This window comes from Somniosus microcephalus, unplaced genomic scaffold (assembly GCF_052327205.1).
Source record: "Somniosus microcephalus isolate GS21.2 unplaced genomic scaffold, FLI_Smic_1.0 unresolved_chr3, whole genome shotgun sequence".
Lineage (NCBI taxonomy): Eukaryota > Metazoa > Chordata > Chondrichthyes > Squaliformes > Somniosidae > Somniosus > Somniosus microcephalus.
This window is the reverse complement of record NW_028225181.1, coordinates 4,947,830-4,965,959: the sequence shown is the minus strand read 5'-3', so window position 1 is coordinate 4,965,959 and position 18,130 is coordinate 4,947,830. Positions and strand designations below refer to the sequence as shown.

At 42.0% G+C, this 18,130-nt stretch overlaps 1 pseudogene across 1 annotated transcript in view; it reads right to left on the bottom strand.

The window, feature by feature from the left end:
- LOC147091177 (uncharacterized) overlaps positions 1 to 7,283 on the bottom strand; it is a 279,795-nt pseudogene extending 272,512 nt beyond the window's left edge. Inside the window, exon 1 of the transcript XR_015075175.1 lies at positions 7,250 to 7,283. The product of XR_015075175.1 is annotated as an uncharacterized LOC147091177 (transcript). The remainder of the gene's footprint in view (positions 1 to 7,249) is intronic.
- Between the last annotated feature and the right edge of the window lie 10,847 nt (positions 7,284 to 18,130).

The window sequence follows — 18,130 nt, the reverse complement described above, 5'->3', positions numbered from 1 at the left end:
CTGCAGTTCCTGCGGGCACCTCCAACAGTGTGGAACTGCCTCCGCCACCTGCAGATTGAGCTGGTGAACACAGTTCAGATGGTGAGGGACACTCGACGGTCAGTGAGACATATCATGGGGTATCTCAGTCCCCAGGTGAACACTGAGTGCAGATGGTGAGGGAATCTCGATGGTCAGTGAGAGATATCATGGGGTATCTCAGTCCCCAGGTGAACACTGAGTGCAGATGGTGAGGGACACTCGATGGTCAGTGAGAGATATCATGGGGTATCTCAGTCCCCAGTTGAACACTGAGTGCAGATGGTGAGGGACTCTCGATGGTCAGTGAGAGATATCATGGGGTATCTCAGTCCCCAGGTGAACACTGAGTGCAGATGGTGAGGGACACTCGATGGTCAATGAGAGATATCATGTGGTATCTCTGTCCCCAGGTGAACACTGAGTGCAGATGGTGAGGGGCACTCGATGGTCAGTGAGAGATATCATGGGGTAACTCAGTCCCCAGGTGAACATTGAGTGCAGATGGTGAGGGACACTCGATGGTCAGTGAGAGATATCATGGGGTATCTCAGTCCCCAGTTGAACACTGAGTGCAGATGGTGAGGGACTCTCGATGTTCAGTGAGAGATATCATGGGGTATCTCAGTCCCCAGGTGAACACTGAGTGCAGATGGTGAGGGACACTCGATGGTCAGTGAGAAATATCATGGGGTATCTCGGTCCCCAGGTGAACACTGAGTGCAGATGGTGAGGGAAACTCGAGGGTCAGTGAGAGATATCATGCGGTATCTCAGTCCCCAGGTGAACACTGAGTGCAGATGGTGAGGGACTCTCGATGGTCAGCGAGAGATATCATGGGGTATCTCAGTCCCCAGGTGAACACTGAGTGCAGATGGTGAGGGACACTCGATGGTCTGTGAGAGATATCATGGGGTACCTCTGTCCCCAGGTGAACACTGAGTGCAGATGGTGAGGGACTCTCGATGGTCAGTGAGAGATATCATGGGGTATCTCAGTGCCCAGGTGAACACTGAGTGCAGATGGTGAGGGACATTCGATGGTCAGTGAGATATATCATGGGTTACCTCTGTCCCCAGGTGAACACTGAGTGCAGATGGTGAGGGACACTCGATGGTCAGTGAGAGACATCATGGGGTATCTCAGTCCCCAGGTGAACACTGAGTGCAGATGGTGAGGTACACTCGATGGTCAGTGAGAGATATCATGGGGTATCTCAGTCCCCAGGTGAACACTGAGTGCAGATGGTGAGGTACACTCGATGGTCAGTGAGAGATATCATGGGGTACCTCTGTCCCCAGGTGAACACTGAGTGCAGATGGTGAGGGACACTCGATGGTCAGTGAGAGATATCATGGGGTATCTCAGTCCCCAGGTGAACACTGAGTGCAGGTGGTGAGGGACACTCGATGGCCAGTGAGAGACATCATGGGGTAGCTCAGTCCCCAGGTGAACACTGAGTGCAGATGGTGAGGTACACTCGATGGTCAGTGAGAGATATCATGGGGTATCTCAGTCCCCAGGTGAACACTGAGTGCAGATGGTGAGGGACTCTCGATGGTCAGTGAGAGATATCATGGGGTATCTCAGTCCCCAGGTGAACACTGAGTGCAGATGGTGAGGGACACTCGATGGTCAATGAGACATGTCATGTGGCATCACAGCCCCCAGATGAACAGTGAGTGCAGATGGTTGGGAAATCTCGGTGGTCAGTGAGAGATATCAGGGAGTGTCTCCGTCCTCAGAGGAACACTGAATACAGATGGTGATGTACACTTTGTCAAACGCCTTCCTAAAAGACATGTAAACAACATCCATTGCATTCCCTTCATCAATCCTCCACGTTACTACATCAAAAAATTCACTTAGATTCGTCAAACACGACCTGCCTTTTACAAATCTATGTTTGATCTCCTTAATTAGGTTAAACCTCTCCAAGTGCCCGTTATTTTTTACTTGATTATTGATTATTGTTTCCAAAACTATACCCACCACTGATGTTAAACTGACCAGCCTGTAGTTACTAGGATTGTCCTTACACCCTTTCTTGAACAATTGTGACACATTTGCCACTTTCCAATCCTCAGGCACCTCCCCCGCATCTAGGGAAGATTGGAAATTATGGCAAGCCCTTCTGTTATCTCCTCCCCCATTACCTTAGCAACCTGGGATGCAAGCCATCTGGACCAGGGACTTATACACTCTCAGGATACCCAGTTTTTCTAGTACATCCTGTCTATCAATTTTCACCCCTTCCATTGCTCTATCTTTTCCAATTCTACCGATATTTTGTCAGCATTCACCTCCTTAGTAAACACCGATACAAAGTACGCATTGAGTAATCTGGCATTGCCCTGCGCCTCTCAGCATATATCACATCATTTGTCCCTAACAGGCCCCACCCAACCTCTTAGTACCTGCTTACTGTTTACATGCCGGTAGATGATTTTTGGGTTCCCTTTTATGTTGACCGCCATTCTACTCTCATATTCCCTCTTTGCCAATCTTATTTGCATCTTCACACCCCCTCTCAACTTATTGTAGTTGGTCTGGTTCTCACTTGAAGAATTCACCTGATATTCATTATACACCCTCTTTTATTGTTTCATCATCTCCATCTCCCTCATCATCCACGGAGCCCTTTATTTGATTCCTTTACCCTTCCCTCTTGTTGGAATGTACCTAGCCTGTACTTTGAATATTTCCTGCTTAAAGATCACCCATTGTTCCGTTACAACTTTTACTATCAGTCTTTGGTTCCATTTTACACTGCCTAGATCCATCCACATCCTATTGACGTTAGCCCTATTCCAGTTTTGATGTTCCACTCTCGATTGTTCTTTGCTCCTCTCTATTGCTAATCTAAATATTATGATACAATGATCACTCTACCCAATTGTTCTCCCACAAACATTTGGTCAACCAGGCCCACCACATTCCCCAGCACCAGATCCAGCAATGCCTCCTTCATAGAAGGACCAAGAACATACTGGTCAAGAAAATTCTCCTGAACACATTTCAGAAATACCTCCGCATCCTTTCCCTTTACCCTAGCATTATCCCATTTGATATTTGGGTAATTAAAGTCCTGCAATATCGCCACTCTATAGCTCGTACGTGTCTTAGGGATCATTAATACAAATATTAAAGATCTATTACAAATCCTTAATATTTAGAATCAATCCATCATGCAAATATTAAGGATCTATTAAAAACATTTATAAATAGCATTAATCAATAATGCAAATATTTAAGATCCTTTACCATTCCATGATAAATTATTCCAATTAATTATGCACTTTGGCAGGAAAAATCGTAGAGAAAGTTATTATCTTAATGGCAAGAAACTGGAAAGTACTGAAATACAAAGGGATCTGGGGGTCCTGGTGCACGAAACTCAAAAAGTTAGTATGCAGGTGCAGCAAGTGATTAAGAGGGCCAATGGAATGTTGGCTTTCATTGCTAGGGGGATAGAATATAAAAATAGGGAGGTATTGCTTCAGTTGTACAAGGTATTGGTGAGACCGTACCTGGAATACTGCATACAGTTTTGGTGTCCATACTTAAGAAAAGACATACTTGCTCTCGAGTCAGTACAAAGAAGGTTCACTCGCTTAATCCCGGGGATGAGGGGATGGACATATGAGGAGAGGTTGAGTAGATTGGGACTCTACTCATTGGAGTTCAGAAGAATGAGAGGCGATCTTATTGAAACATATAAGATTGTGAAGGGGTTGGATCGGGTGGATGCGGGGAGGATGTTCCCGGTGATGGGTGAAACTAGAACTAGGGGGCATAGTCTTAGAATAAGGGGCTGCTCTTTCAAAACTGAGATGAGGAGGAACTACTTCACTCAGAGGGTGGTAGGTACATGGAATATGCTGCCCCAAAAAGCTGTAGAAGCTACATCATTACATAAATTTAAAACAGAAATAGACAGTTTCCTAGAAGTAAAGGGAATTAAGGGTTACAGGGAGCGGGCAGGAATTTGGACATGAGTCTAGGTTCGGATCGGTCATGGCCCTGTGGGTAGCGGAGCGGGCCCAGGGGCCATGTAGCCGGATCCTGCTCCTATTTCATGTGTCTAATTCTGTTAGATTCAGGAGATGGTTCTGTGATAGTGGATTGGCGGTTAGGATCAGATCAGCCATGATCTTATTGAATGGTGGAGCAGGCTCGAGGGGCCGAATGGCCGACTCCTGCTCCTATTTCTTATGTTCTTATGTTCTTATAATGCAAATATTAAACATCCATTACAAATCCATAATAAATTATATTGATCAATAATGCAAATCACAGAAATCACAGAAACCCCACAGTGCAGATAAAGGCCATTTCGGCCCATCGAGCCTGCACCGACACATATCCCACCCGATCCCCGTAACCCCTACACCAACACATATCCCACCCTATCCCTGTAACCCCACGTATTTAATCCCCCTAACACTAAGGGTCAATTTATCAAAGCCAATCAACCTAACCCGCACATCTTTGGACTATTAAATATTAAAGATCTATTATAAATCCATGATAAATAATATCAATCAATAATGCAAATAATATAGATCTATTACAAATCCATAATAAATAATATCGATCAATAATGCAAATAGGAAAGATCTATTACAAAACCATAATAAATAATATCAGTCAATAATACAAAAATCAAAAATGTATTACAAATCCTTAATACATAATATCGTTCAATAAAGGAAATATTAAAGATTTATTGCAAATCTATAATAAATCATATCAATCAATAATGCAAATAGTAAACATCTATTGCAATTCCTTAGAACTAATCATCAATCAATAATGCAAATATTAAAGATCTATGACAAATCCATAATAAATAATATCAATTAATAATGCAAATATTAAGGATTTATCACAATGCCTTAATAATTATCCTCAATCAATAATGCAAATATTAAAGATCTATTACAAATACTTAATAAATAACATCAATCAATAATGCAAATATTAAAGATCTATTACAATTCCTTAATAACTATCATCAATCAGTAATGCAAATATTAATGATCTATTACAAATCCATTATAAATAATATCAATTAATAATGCTAATATTAAGGATCTATTTCAAGTCCTTAATAAATAACAACAATGAGTAATGCAAATATTAAGGATATATTACAATCCTTAATAAATATCATCAATCGATAATGAAAATATTAAAGATCTATTGCAATTTCTTAATAATTAGCATCAATCCATAATGCAAATATTAAGGATCTATTACAACACATTAATAAATAACATTAATCAATAATGCAAATATTAAAGAACTATTACAAATCCTTATAAAATTAACACCACTTAATCATGCAAATATTAAAGAAGCTTTACAATTCCTTGATAAATAATTTCGATCAATATTGCAAATATTAAAGAGCTTTTACAAATCCATAATAATTAATATTGATCAATAATACAAATATTATAGATCTATTACAATTTCTTAATAAATAATATCAATTAATAATGCAAATCTTAAAGATGAATTACAAGTCATTAGTAAGTAACATCAATCAATATTGCAAATATTAAAGATATATTGCAATTTCTTAATAATTATCATCAATTAATAATGCAAATATTAAAGTTCTCTTACAAAGCTGTAATAAATAACATCGATCAATAATGCAAATGTTAAAGATCTATTGCAAATCCTTAACAAATAATATCAGTCAATAATGCCAATATTAATGATCTATTGCTATTCCTTAATAATTATCATCAATCAATAATGCAATTATTAAAGATCAATACAAATTCTTAATAAATAATATCAATCAATAGTGCAAATATTAAAGGTCTATTACAAGTCTTTAGTAAGTAACATCAATCAATAATGCAAATATTAAAGATCTATTGCAATTCCTTAATAATTATCATCAATAATGCAAATATGAAACATCAATTAAAAATTCTTAATAAATAACATAGATCAATAATGCAAATATTAAAGATCTATTGCAATTTCTTAATAAATAATATCAATAAATAATGCAAATATTAAAGATCTATTACAAATCCACAATAAATAATATCAATCAGTAATTCAAATATTCAACATCTTTTACAAATCCATATAAATAATTTCGATCAATATTGCAAATATTAAAGATAAATTACAAATGCATAATTAGTAATATCAATCAATAGTGGAAATATTATATATCTATTGCAAATGTATAATTTTACATCTGATCAGTAATTAAAAGTATAGAATGTGTTATCTTATGTAATATGTACAGAATAGAATTACAAAGAATTGACAGCACAGAAACAGGCCATTCAGCGCAACTGGTCCTAATGGTGCTTAATCTCCACGATGAGACTCCTCCCACCACTCTTCATCTAACCCTATCAACATATCGTTCGATTCTTCTCTCCATCATGTGCTTATCTATAATCTATGCTATTCGCGTTGACTTTTTCCTGTGTTAGCGAGTTCTGCATTCTCAGCTCTAAGTAAAGAAGTTTCTCCTGAATTCCCTATTGGATTTTCAGTGACTATCTTATACTGATGGCCCCCTAGATCCCATCTCGGCCATAAGTGGAAACATCTTCTATACGTTTACATTCATAATTTTCAAGACCTCGATCAGGTCCCCCCTCAGTCACCTCTTTTCTAGAGAAAAAACTCCAAACTCTTCAGTCTTTCCTGAAAGTGAGAACATCTCATTTCTGGTATCACCTTGTAAATACTTTTTCGCACCCTCTGCAGTACCTCTACATCCTTTTTTGTAATATGGAGAACAAAACTGCCCACAGTGATGATCGAATACCTCTCACAAATGCATAAGTTTTAAACCTGATCAGCCATTCCTTCATCATCGCTGGGTCAAAATCCGGGTGCTCCCTCCCTAACAACACTGTGGGAGAACCTTCACCACACGGACTGGAGTATTTCAAGAATGTGGCTCACCACCACCTTCTCAAGGGCAATTAGGGATGGGAAATAAATGCTAGCCTTGCCAGCGACGTCCACATACCATGAACGAATAAAAATAATTATAAATTATAGGAATGTAAGAATTTCAACTTAAACTCCACGTTTGAACCTCTCCAATCCGGTTTCCACCCCTGCCACACCCTAAAACTGTCCTAATCAAAATCACGAACGAGAAGCGCCATGGGAGGGTTTGCTACGTAAATATATTAAATAAACACGGTGCAATTTGTTTATAATGAAAATTACTTACTCAGGTAACCGAGAATCAGCAGCAGGGTCCTCATCTCACCGGGTGATATTCTGGAAGTAAAAACACAGAATTTGTATTAGGGAGAGTTGAGGGGATGGGGAAATAGTGGAAACTTTAAATAGGGAGCTGGAGAGGGAATCAGTGGGTATATCTATTTATGATGCGTGAGCTCGACATCTCTCCCTCACGGGGACCCTACAGTCGAGGTGAGCTCTACCTCTCTCCTTCACTGGGACCCTACAGACAGAGGTGAGCGCCACCTCCTTACATTTCCTTGATAAACACCAATTGATTGGCTCTCTTTCCAGTCTCCCGGTACTGACCCCCCTTCTAATATTCTACCACAGGTCTTTACTGCGCACTGTATTGGGTCAGGACAAGCGGTAGACACATCCCTGAGTCCCTACTTAGCAAGTGACAAACTTCTGAGCTTGTTCTAAAAGTCCATTCATACACGACTGCTTACCAGAGTCTTCAAATGAGGTGTCGCTGTGTGAGATGCTGTGGGTTCAGATCACCTGCACCCTCCTCAGTCTCAGGTACAATCTGCTGTGAGCGGAGTCGGACTCAGTTACAGCTCAGCCACCAACACCTCCCACATCAGAGACACGTGTGACTGAGGGCAGTGCTGGTTGGCTGACAGAATCTGGATTAGTAATGTTCTATAATATGGCGGAGCCCATGCAAATTAAAGACTTTTAGTGAAATGATATGAGCTAAACAAATCATTAAACATCTCTCCTGGGCCCATGGTAACCAGCTGAGCTTTGCTGCTGTAACATAACTTGTCTTCAGCTGCCCAGCATGAAGGGTTTAGGGAGATTGGAACTGGGGAGTATCTGAGCATGTTACGGTCTGTATTGGAGAATGGTCTGTCTTTATCTGAACTTTAATTGGCATAAGAACATAATAAATAGGAGCAGGAGTAGGTGTTTTGGCCCCTCGAGCCTGCTCGGCCATTCAAGAATAACATGACTGATCTTCGACCACAACTCCACCTTCCCGCCCTATCCCCACATACCTGGTTCCCTGATTGCCCAAATAGCTATCGATCTCAGCCTTGAAAATACTCATTGACTGAGCACCACAGCCCTCTGGGGTAGAGAATTCTGAAGATTCACAACCCTCTGAGTGAAGACAATTCTCCTCATCACAGTCCTGGACGGCCGACCCCTTATGCTGAGCCTATGACCACTAGTTCTAGACACACCAGCCAGGGAAAAGCAACCTCTCAGCATCTACCCTGTCAAGCCCTTTAAGAATTGTATACGTTCCAGTGAGATCACCTCTCATTCTTTTCCTGCTCCTGAGAATATCGGCCCATTCGACTTAATTTCTGCACATAGGATAGTCCTCTCTTCCTAGGAATCAATCTAGAGAACATGCCGTGTATCCCCTCTAAGGCAAGTATATCCTTCCATTGATAAGGAAACCAAAACTGCACACCGTACTGCAGGTGTGGTCTCGCCAAAGTCCTCTATAATTGCAGCAAAGCTTCCTTACTCTTATACTCCAACCCTCTCGCAATAAAGTGGAACATACAATTTGCCTTCCTAAATGCTTGCTGCACCTGCATGTTAACTTTCTGTGATTCGTGTACAAGGACCCCATAATCCGTAAGAATACAAGCATTTACTTGTCGCTCACCTTTGAGGAAAGATTCTGTTTTTCCATTCTTCCTATTAAACTGGATAATTCCACACTTCCCCATATTATGCACCATCTGCCCCCTACTTGCTCAATCACGTATCGGTTTATATGCCTTTGCAGCTTCCTTGGGTCCTCACAGCTTACTTTCCCAGCTTTGTATCGTCAGCAAACTTGGACACATTATACACAGCCCCGTCATCTAAGTCACTGATATAGATTGTAAATAGCTGAGGCTCAATCACTGAACCTTGCAGGACTCCACACATTCATCCCGAAATTTTACCGTTTATCCCTAATTCACCAGATAGATTCCTGGGATGAGACGTTTGTCATATGAGGAGTGATTAAGTCGAATGGGTCTATATTCTTAGAAATTTTGAAGAATGTAAAGTGATCTTATTCAAGCTTATAAAATGATAAAAATCCAAATGCACTAGAGCCACTGGTTTCCCCCTTATCTACCCTGCTACTTACACCTTGAAAAACTTTAATATATTTGTCAAAAATAATTTCCCTTTCATAAAACTGTGATGAATCTGCCTAATCATATTGAGTTTCCATGTGTCCTGTTAGCACGTCCTTAACAATAGATTCTAGCAAATCCCCTCCTACTGTTAACATGCTAACTGGGCACTAAAGAGAGCATATCCACAGGGTAAATCCCTCCCATATCAGTAATATGTTAGTAATGGGCAATGGTCCATCAGCAACACTCTTCACTTTAGAGATTACACTAATCCTTTGAGATACGCATTCTTGCAGATTCTTGACAATCAATTTAAATACAGAGATAATCGCAGTCTCTTTACTGTCCCACTGTTAGTGGGTGAGCAGCAGTCAGTGTCTGGGACATTTATATCTGATCAGGGGCCTTGCAGTTTCTCGTGTCCTGGTTACACAAACACTCTCCCAGCTCCCTCTCCCCACTCTAGTTTGCATATGTTGCTAAATGTGCTCCTATGCGCTTTAAAAGATCTTTTTCCTGCTTCTGATGTGAAAAATCTATTGTTCTCAGTCTGTCAGCATGAGCTGACAAACATTACATCATAGAATCATAGAATGATACAGCACAGAAGGAGGCCATTCGGCCCATCATGCCTGTGTGGGCTCTTTCAAAGTGCTGTCCAATTAATCCCACTCCCCTGCTCTTTCCCCATAGACCTGTAAATGATATCCCGTCAAAAATTCCCTTTTGCAAGTTAATTTTGAATCTGCTTCTACTGCCCTTTCATGCAGCACATTGCAGATCACAACAACTCGCTGTGTAAGAAAATGTTTGCTCATATCTCTCTGTTTTTCCCCAATCACCTTAAATCTGTGTCCTCTGGTGAACGACGCTTCAGCCACAGGGAGCAGTTTCTCCTTATTCACTCTATCAAAACCATCATGATTTTGAACATCTCTATCAAGTCTCTCTGCTATAAATAGACAAATTTCTGCTTCTTCAGTATCTCCAAATAACTGAAGTCCTTCATCCATGGCACCATTCTGCTTCTGCCCGATTCCATTACGCAAAAATGCCCCCTCAGCATCACATAGGAATTGGCAATAAATGTTGGCCTTGACAGCCACGCCCACATCCCATAAACGAATACAAAAATCTCGGATGTATAGAGAAAATAAAGTTGGTGATGTCAGGAAGCACTTCTTCACACGAAGTGTATTGGAAATCTGGAACTGTCTCCCAAAAAGCTGTTGAGGTTGGGGGACAATAACCGTTTGAAAATTGAGATTGGTAGATTTTTGTTAGGTAAGGGCATTAAAGTTACATAACTAAGTCAGGCAGATGGAGTTAAGGTACAGATCAGCCATGATCTGATTGAATGCTGGTTCAGGCAAAAGGGGTGGAATTGCCTCCCCCTGTTCCTATGTTTCCATGTTTCGATGATCCTGAAAGATCTCTCTCTGTCTCTCCTCACTCTCGTTTGCATTAGTTGTGAAATGAGCAGCTGTGAGCTTCAGCAGATCTTATCGGTGCTTTTGATCGGGACAGTTCATTGTTCTCAGTCTCTGAGCAGCCTCTGACAAACAACAAGCTCCCACCTTTTGAACCGTGACATTATCTTGCCTGCTGCACACAGCGTACAACATTCAAATCTGTTAGACACAGTGGATGGAAAGATCAGGCAGACTCAGAGTGACAATGGGTTCAGATTGGCAGCAAGTAACTTCCTTGTTTGCTGGAATTAACCCATGGGGATTCACAGATTCGGCAACCTGGGGAGAATGGAGATTGATGAAACTATCGGGGACCAGGCCTTGAACATGAACTGGTTGGGAGTGAGATGGAAAGTCAGTCAGCTCTTTTCAAACTGTAACACTGAGCAATCAGGCTCTGTATAAAGATTGAGATCACTGAGGGTACGGTGGCATAGTAGTTATGTCATTGTAATATTGATCCAGAGAACGAGAGTGCATATCCCAACCTGGAAGTTTGTCTGTGATATGGGTGAGGTTTGGAAATATGGACCCCTGAATCTCTTGGCTACTCCACGGTTCCTAGTTTCTCACCATTTACAAAATACTCAGCTCTATCTTGCTCAGCTCCGAAGTGGATGAATTAACATATTCATGGGCACTGAGTGTTGGAGAGAGAATATTCACAGGGTAAATCCCTCCCATATCAGTAATATGTCAGTAATGGACAGTGGTCTATCAGTAACACACTCCACTGTAGGTATTTCACTAATCCTTCGAGATACATTCTTGGTGATTCTCGACATTTAATTTAAATACAGAGTCCGTCGCAGTCCCTTTACGCTCCCAATGTTAGTGGGTGAGAAGCAGTCAGGGTCTCAGAAATTGATATCTGGTCAGGGGCCTCACAGTGTCACGTGTCCTGGTTACACAAACACTCTCCCAGCTCTCTCTCTCTCTCCTCACTCGAGTTTACATTTGTTGCTAAATGTACTCCTGTGCTCTTTAAAAGATCGTATCTGTGCTTCTGATGTGAACAATCTATTGTTCTCAGTCTGTCAACATCATCTGACAAATGTTACATCATTTAATCATAGAATGATAAAGCACATAAGGAGGCAATTCGACCCACCGTGCCTGTGACGGCTCTTTGAAAGGGCTGTCCAATTAATCCCACTCCCCTGCTCTTTCTGCATAGACCTGTAAATCATATCCCGTCAAAAATTCCCTTTTGAAACTTACTATTCAACCTGCTTCCACCGCCCATTCAGACAGCACATTGCAGATCAAAACAACTCGCTGTGTAAGAACATGTTTCCTCATGTCGCCTCTGGCTCATTTTCCAATCACTTTAAATCTGTGTCCTCTGGTTATTGTCCCATCAGCCATTGGAAACAGTTTCTCCTTATTTACTCTATCCATTCATGGTTTTGAACACCTCTATCAAATCTCCCATTATCCCAGCTTCTCCAGTCTCTTCGCAATTTTTTATTTGTTCCTGGGATGTGGGCATCGCTGGCAAGGCCAGCATTTATTGCCCATCCCTAACAGCCTTTGAGAAGGTGGTGGTGAACCGCATTCTTGAAACGCTGCAGTCCGAAAGATAGAACAAAGAAAGACAAACTTGCAGTAATTTAGCACCTTTCACGACCACTTGACATCTCAATGTGCTTTACAGCCAACGAATTACTTTTGAAGTGGAGTCACTGTTGTAATGTGGCAAACGCGGCAGCCAATTTGCCCACTCCAGGGACTTGAGCACAGAAAGCTAGGCTGATGCTCCAGTGCAGTACTGAGGATGTGCTGCACTGTCGGAGGTGCCGTCTTTCAGGATGAGACGTTAAACCGAGGCCCCGTCTGCTCTATCAGGTGGGCGTAAAAGATCCCACGGCACTATTTCGAAGAAGAGCAGGGGTGTTATCCCCGGTGCCCTGGCCAATATTTCTCCCTCAATCAACAAAAGAAAAACAGATTACCTGGTCATTTTCACATTGATGTTTGTGGGAACTTGCTGTTGGAGCTGCTCTCATCCAGGCAAGTGGAGAATATTACATCACACTTCATACTTGTGCCTCGTAGATGGTGGAAAGGCTATGGGGATTCTGGAGGTGAGACACTCGCCGCAGATTACCCAGCCTCTGACCTGCTCTTGTTGCCACAATATTTAATGGCTGGTCCAGTTAAGTTTCTGGTTAATGTTGACGCACCAGGATGTTCATAAGAACATAAGAAATAGGAGCAGGAGTAGGCCAATCGGCCCCTCGAGCCTGCTCCACCATTCAATAAGATCATGGCTGATCTGATCCTAACCGCCAATCTACTATCACAGAACCATCTCCAGAATCTAACATAATTAGGCACACGAAATAGGAGCAGGATCAGGCTACATGGCCCCTGGGCCCGCTCCGCTACCCACAGGGCCATGTCCAATCTGAACCTAGACTCATGTCCAAATTCCTGCCCGCTCCCCATAACCCTTAATTCCCTTTACTTCTCGGAAACTGTCTATTTCTGTTTTACATTTATGTAATGATGTAGCTTCTACAGCTTTTTGGGGCAGCATATTCCATGGACCTACCAGTCTCTGAGTGAAGTAGTTCCTCCTCATCTCAGTTTTGAAAGAGCAGCCCCTTATTCTAAGACTGTGCCCCCTAGTTCTAGTTTCACCCATTATCGGGAACATCCTCCCCACATCCACCCGATCCAACCCATTCACAATCTTATATGTTTCAATAAGATCGCCTCTCATTCTTCTGAACTCCAATGAGTAGAGTCCCAAACTACTCAACCTCTCCTCATATGTCCATCCCCTCATCCCCGGGATTAACTGAGTGAACCTTCTTTGTACTGACTCGAGAGCAAGTATGTCTTTTCTTAAGTATGGACACCAAAACTATGCAGTATTCCAGGTGCAGTCTCACCAATACCTTGTACAACTGAAGCAATACCTCCCTATTTTTATATTCTATCCCCCTAGCAATGAAAGCCAACATTCCATTGGCCTTCTTAATCACTTGCTGCACCTGCATACTAACCTTTTGAGTTTCGTGCACCAGGACCCCCAGATCCCTTCGTACTTCAGTACTTTCCAGTTTCTTGCCATTAAGATAATAACTTGCTCTACGATTTTTCCTGCCAAAGTGCATAACCTCACACTTTCCAGTATTGTATTCCATCTGCCAAATCTCTGCCCACTTACTTAGCCTGTCTATGTCCCCTTGCAGGTTTTTTATGACCTCCTCTCTCACTACTTTCCCTCCCATCTTAGTACCATCTGCAAACTTTGATATGTTACACTCGGTCCCCTCCTCCAAATCGTTAATATAGATTGTAAAGAGTTGGGGACCCAGCACTGACCCCTGCGGAACACCACTAGTTACTGATTGCCAGTCTGAGAATGAACCATTTATCCCAACTCTCTGCCTTCTGTTAGATAGCCAATCCTCTATCCATGCCAGAATATTACCCCCAATCCCATGATTTTTTATCTTAAGCAATAATCTTTTGTGTGGCACCTTGTCAAATGCCTTTTGGAAGTCTAAATACACTACGTCCACTGGTTCCCCTTTATCCACCCTATATGTTACTTCCTCAAAGAACTCCAGCAAATTTATCAAACATGACTTCCCCTTCATAAAACCATGCTGACTTTGTCCTATTAAATTATGATTATCCAAATGTCCTGTTACTGTCTCCTTAATAATGGACTCCAAAATTTTACCTACCACAGATATTAGGCTAACGGGTCTATAGTTTCCAGCCTTCTGTCTACTGCCCTTTTTAAATAAGGGTGTTACATTAGCAGTTTTGCAGTCTGCCGGGACCTTTGCTGAGTCCAGGGATTTTTGGAAAATTATTACGAATGCATCCACAATCCCTACCGCCACTTCCCTCAAGACCCTAGGATGTAAGCCATCAGGTCCAGGTGATTTATCCGTCTTGAGTCCCAATATTTTACCGAGTACCACTTCCTTAGTGATTTTGATCGTGTTTAGCTCCTCCCCCCGCTATAGCCCCCTCTTTGTCCAGTGTTGGGATATTCTTAGTGACCTCTACTGTAAAGACTGATACAAAATATTCATTCAGTCTTTTGCCATCTCCATATTTCCCACCATTAATTTTCCGGTCTCATCCTCTAAGGGACCAACATTTACTTTAGCCACCCTTTTTCTTTTTATATAACTATAAAAACTCTTGCTATCTGTTTTTATATTTTTTGCTAATTTACTTTCATAATCTATCTTCCCTTTCTTAATTAATCTTTTTGTTATTTTATGCTGTCATTTAACGTTTTCCCAATCCTCTATCCTCCCACTAGATTTGCCTACCTTATATGCCCTTGTTTTTAATCGAATACTATCCTTAATTTCTTTACTTAGCCACGGATGGCTGTCTTTTCTTTTACACCCTTTTCTTCTCAGTGGAATATATATTTTTTGGAAGTTGTAAAATAACTCCTTAAATGTACACCACTGATCATGTATCGTCTTACCATTTAATCTATTTTCCCAATCCACTCGACCCAATTCCGCTCTCATACCTTCATAGTCTCCTTTATTCAAGCTTAGCACGCTTGTTTGAGATCCAACCTTCTAACCCTCCAATTGAATATGAAATTCAACCATGTTATGGTCACTCATTCCAAGGGGATCCTATACTAGGAATTTTTAATTAATCCTGTCTCGTTACACAGGACCAGATCTAAGGTTGCTTGCCCCCTGGTCGGTTCAGTTACATACTGCTCAAGAAACCCATCCCTAATACACTCAATGAACTCATCCTCAAGGCAGCCCTGCCCAATTTGATTTGTCCAATTAATATGATAGTTAAAATCCCCCATAATTATAGATGTTCCCTTATTACAAGCCTCAACTATTTCCTGATTGATACTCCGTCCAACAGAGTTGCAACTGTTCGGAGGCCTATAGACTACGCCCACTAGTGTTTTATTCCCCTTATTATTCCTTACCTCCACCCAAACTGTTTCATTATCCTGATCTTTTGACCCAATATCATTTCTCTGTATTACAGTGATTCCTTCCTTTATTAACATAGCCACCCCACCTCGCCTTCCTTCCTGCCTGTCCTTCCTGATCGTTAAATAACCTGGTATGTTTAATTCCCAGGCATTGTCACCCTGCAGCCATGTTTCTGTAATGGCCACAAGATCATACCCATATGCAGTTATTTGTGCCATTAACTCATCTATTTTGTTACGAATGCTATGTGCATTCAGATAGAGAACTTTCAAATATGTTTTGTGACACTTAGTTCCTGCTTTTGCCCTTTTTATTACTTTACCCTTTACTCCATACCTTCTGCCCCTTCCTGACACGCGCTGGTTTTTAATTTCCCCACTGCTACCTAAGTCTATGACCTTCTTTGTTGTCATTTTTATTACTTGCTCTGCAGGAACCTTCCCCCCCACTAGTTAGTTTAAAGCCCTCTCTACAGCCCTAGTTATATGAACCGCCAGGACTCTAGTCCCAGCACTGGCCAAGTGAAACCCGTCCCAATGGAACATCTCCCTCCTGTCCCAGTACTGGTGCCAGTGTCCGAGGAAGCAAAACCCATTTCTCCCACAACAATCTTTGAGCCACGCATTTAACTCTCTAATTTTATTTGTCCTATCCAAATTCGCTCTTGGCTCAGGTAATAATCCAGAGATTCTTACCCTTGAGGTTCTGCTTTTTAATTTGACCCCTAGCTGCTCATACTCCTTTAACAGAAACGGCTTCCTAGTCCTATCTACGTCGTTTGTACCAACATGGACCACGACAACTGGATCCACCCCCTCCCACTGCAAGTTTCTTTCCAGCCCATGGTGGCGGATTCGGCGATGTTAATACTGTTGAATGACAAGGGCTGGTGGTTAGACTCTCACTTGTTGGAGATAGTCATTTCCTGGTACTAGGTTGACGCAAATGTTAGTTGCGAATGGCACTGAACACTGTGCATTCATCAGCAAACATCCCCACTTCTGACCTTACGATGGAGGGAATGTCATCGATGAAGCAGCTGAAGATGTTTGAGCCGAGGACACTGCCCTGAGGATGACCTGCAGCGATGCCCTGGGGCTGTGATGATTGACCTCGGACAAACACAACCATCTATCTTTGTGGAAGTCATGACTCCAGCTAGTGGAGATCTTTCCCCCTGGTTCCTATTTTACTAGGGCTCCTTGATGCCAGACTCGGTCAAATACTGCCTTGGTGTCAAGGGCAGCCACTCTCACTTCATTTCTGCAATTTAGCTCTTTTGGCTATGTTTGGAGCAAAGCTGTAATGAGGTCTGTCGTCGAGTGGTCCTGGTGGAACCCAAACTGAGGACCGATGAGTAGGTTATTGGTGAGCAAGTGCCGCTTGAGAGCACTGTCGATGAACTCTTCCACCACTTTGCTGATGATTATGAGTAGACGGTAATTGTCCGGGTTGGATTTGGCCTGCTTTTTGTGGACAGGACATACCTGGGTAGTTTTCCACATTGTTGGGAAGATGCCAGTGTTGTAGCTCTATGGGAAGCTCTTGGCTAGAGGTGTGGCTTGTTCCAGATAACAAGTCTTCATCACGACAGCTGAGATGTTGTCGGGACCATTAGCCTTTGCTGAATCCAGTGCGCTCAGCTGATGCTTGATATCACGTGGAGTGAATCGAATTGGCTGAAGATTGACTTCTGTGATGGTGACAACCTCAGGAGGAGGACGATACGGATCATCCACTTGGGACTTCCGAGTGAAGGTGGTTGCAAACACTTCAGACTTATCTTTTGCACCCAAATGCTGGGCTCCACCATCATTCAGGATGGGAATATTCATGGAGCCTCCTCCTCCAGTGTTGTGTCTGTGTATAATAAGACACAGACTGCAGGAGAAACGGTACAACAGGTGTTTACTTAACGTGGCTCACAGTGGAACTGACTGTACAGATTACTACTCAGTGCTATATACAGGTGTGGTCACTGCCGGCACTACAGTATACATGAGCTGTAAAAAGTAGTTCCCCCCTTAAAGGTATATACATTACAATTCCTCCCCTTTTAGATTAACATGACCAGAACACTCATTTAACAATTAAATATCAAACTAATTACAATTAACACTTTTTTAACATGCAGCATTAGCTGAAATTAGTCTATTTATATATTCAGTCTTTGGGGAGGCTTCCTGATCCTTTCTGGATAGCACCTTTCCCGAGTGTCTTGCTCTTGGTGCGGAGGCGATTCTGGCCCCCTGTCGTCGGTTGGTTCATCAGCTTCCGATGCTACTGTTTCTGGGGTAGATGCGACCTGTACGTAGGGTTCATCACCAGGTATGTA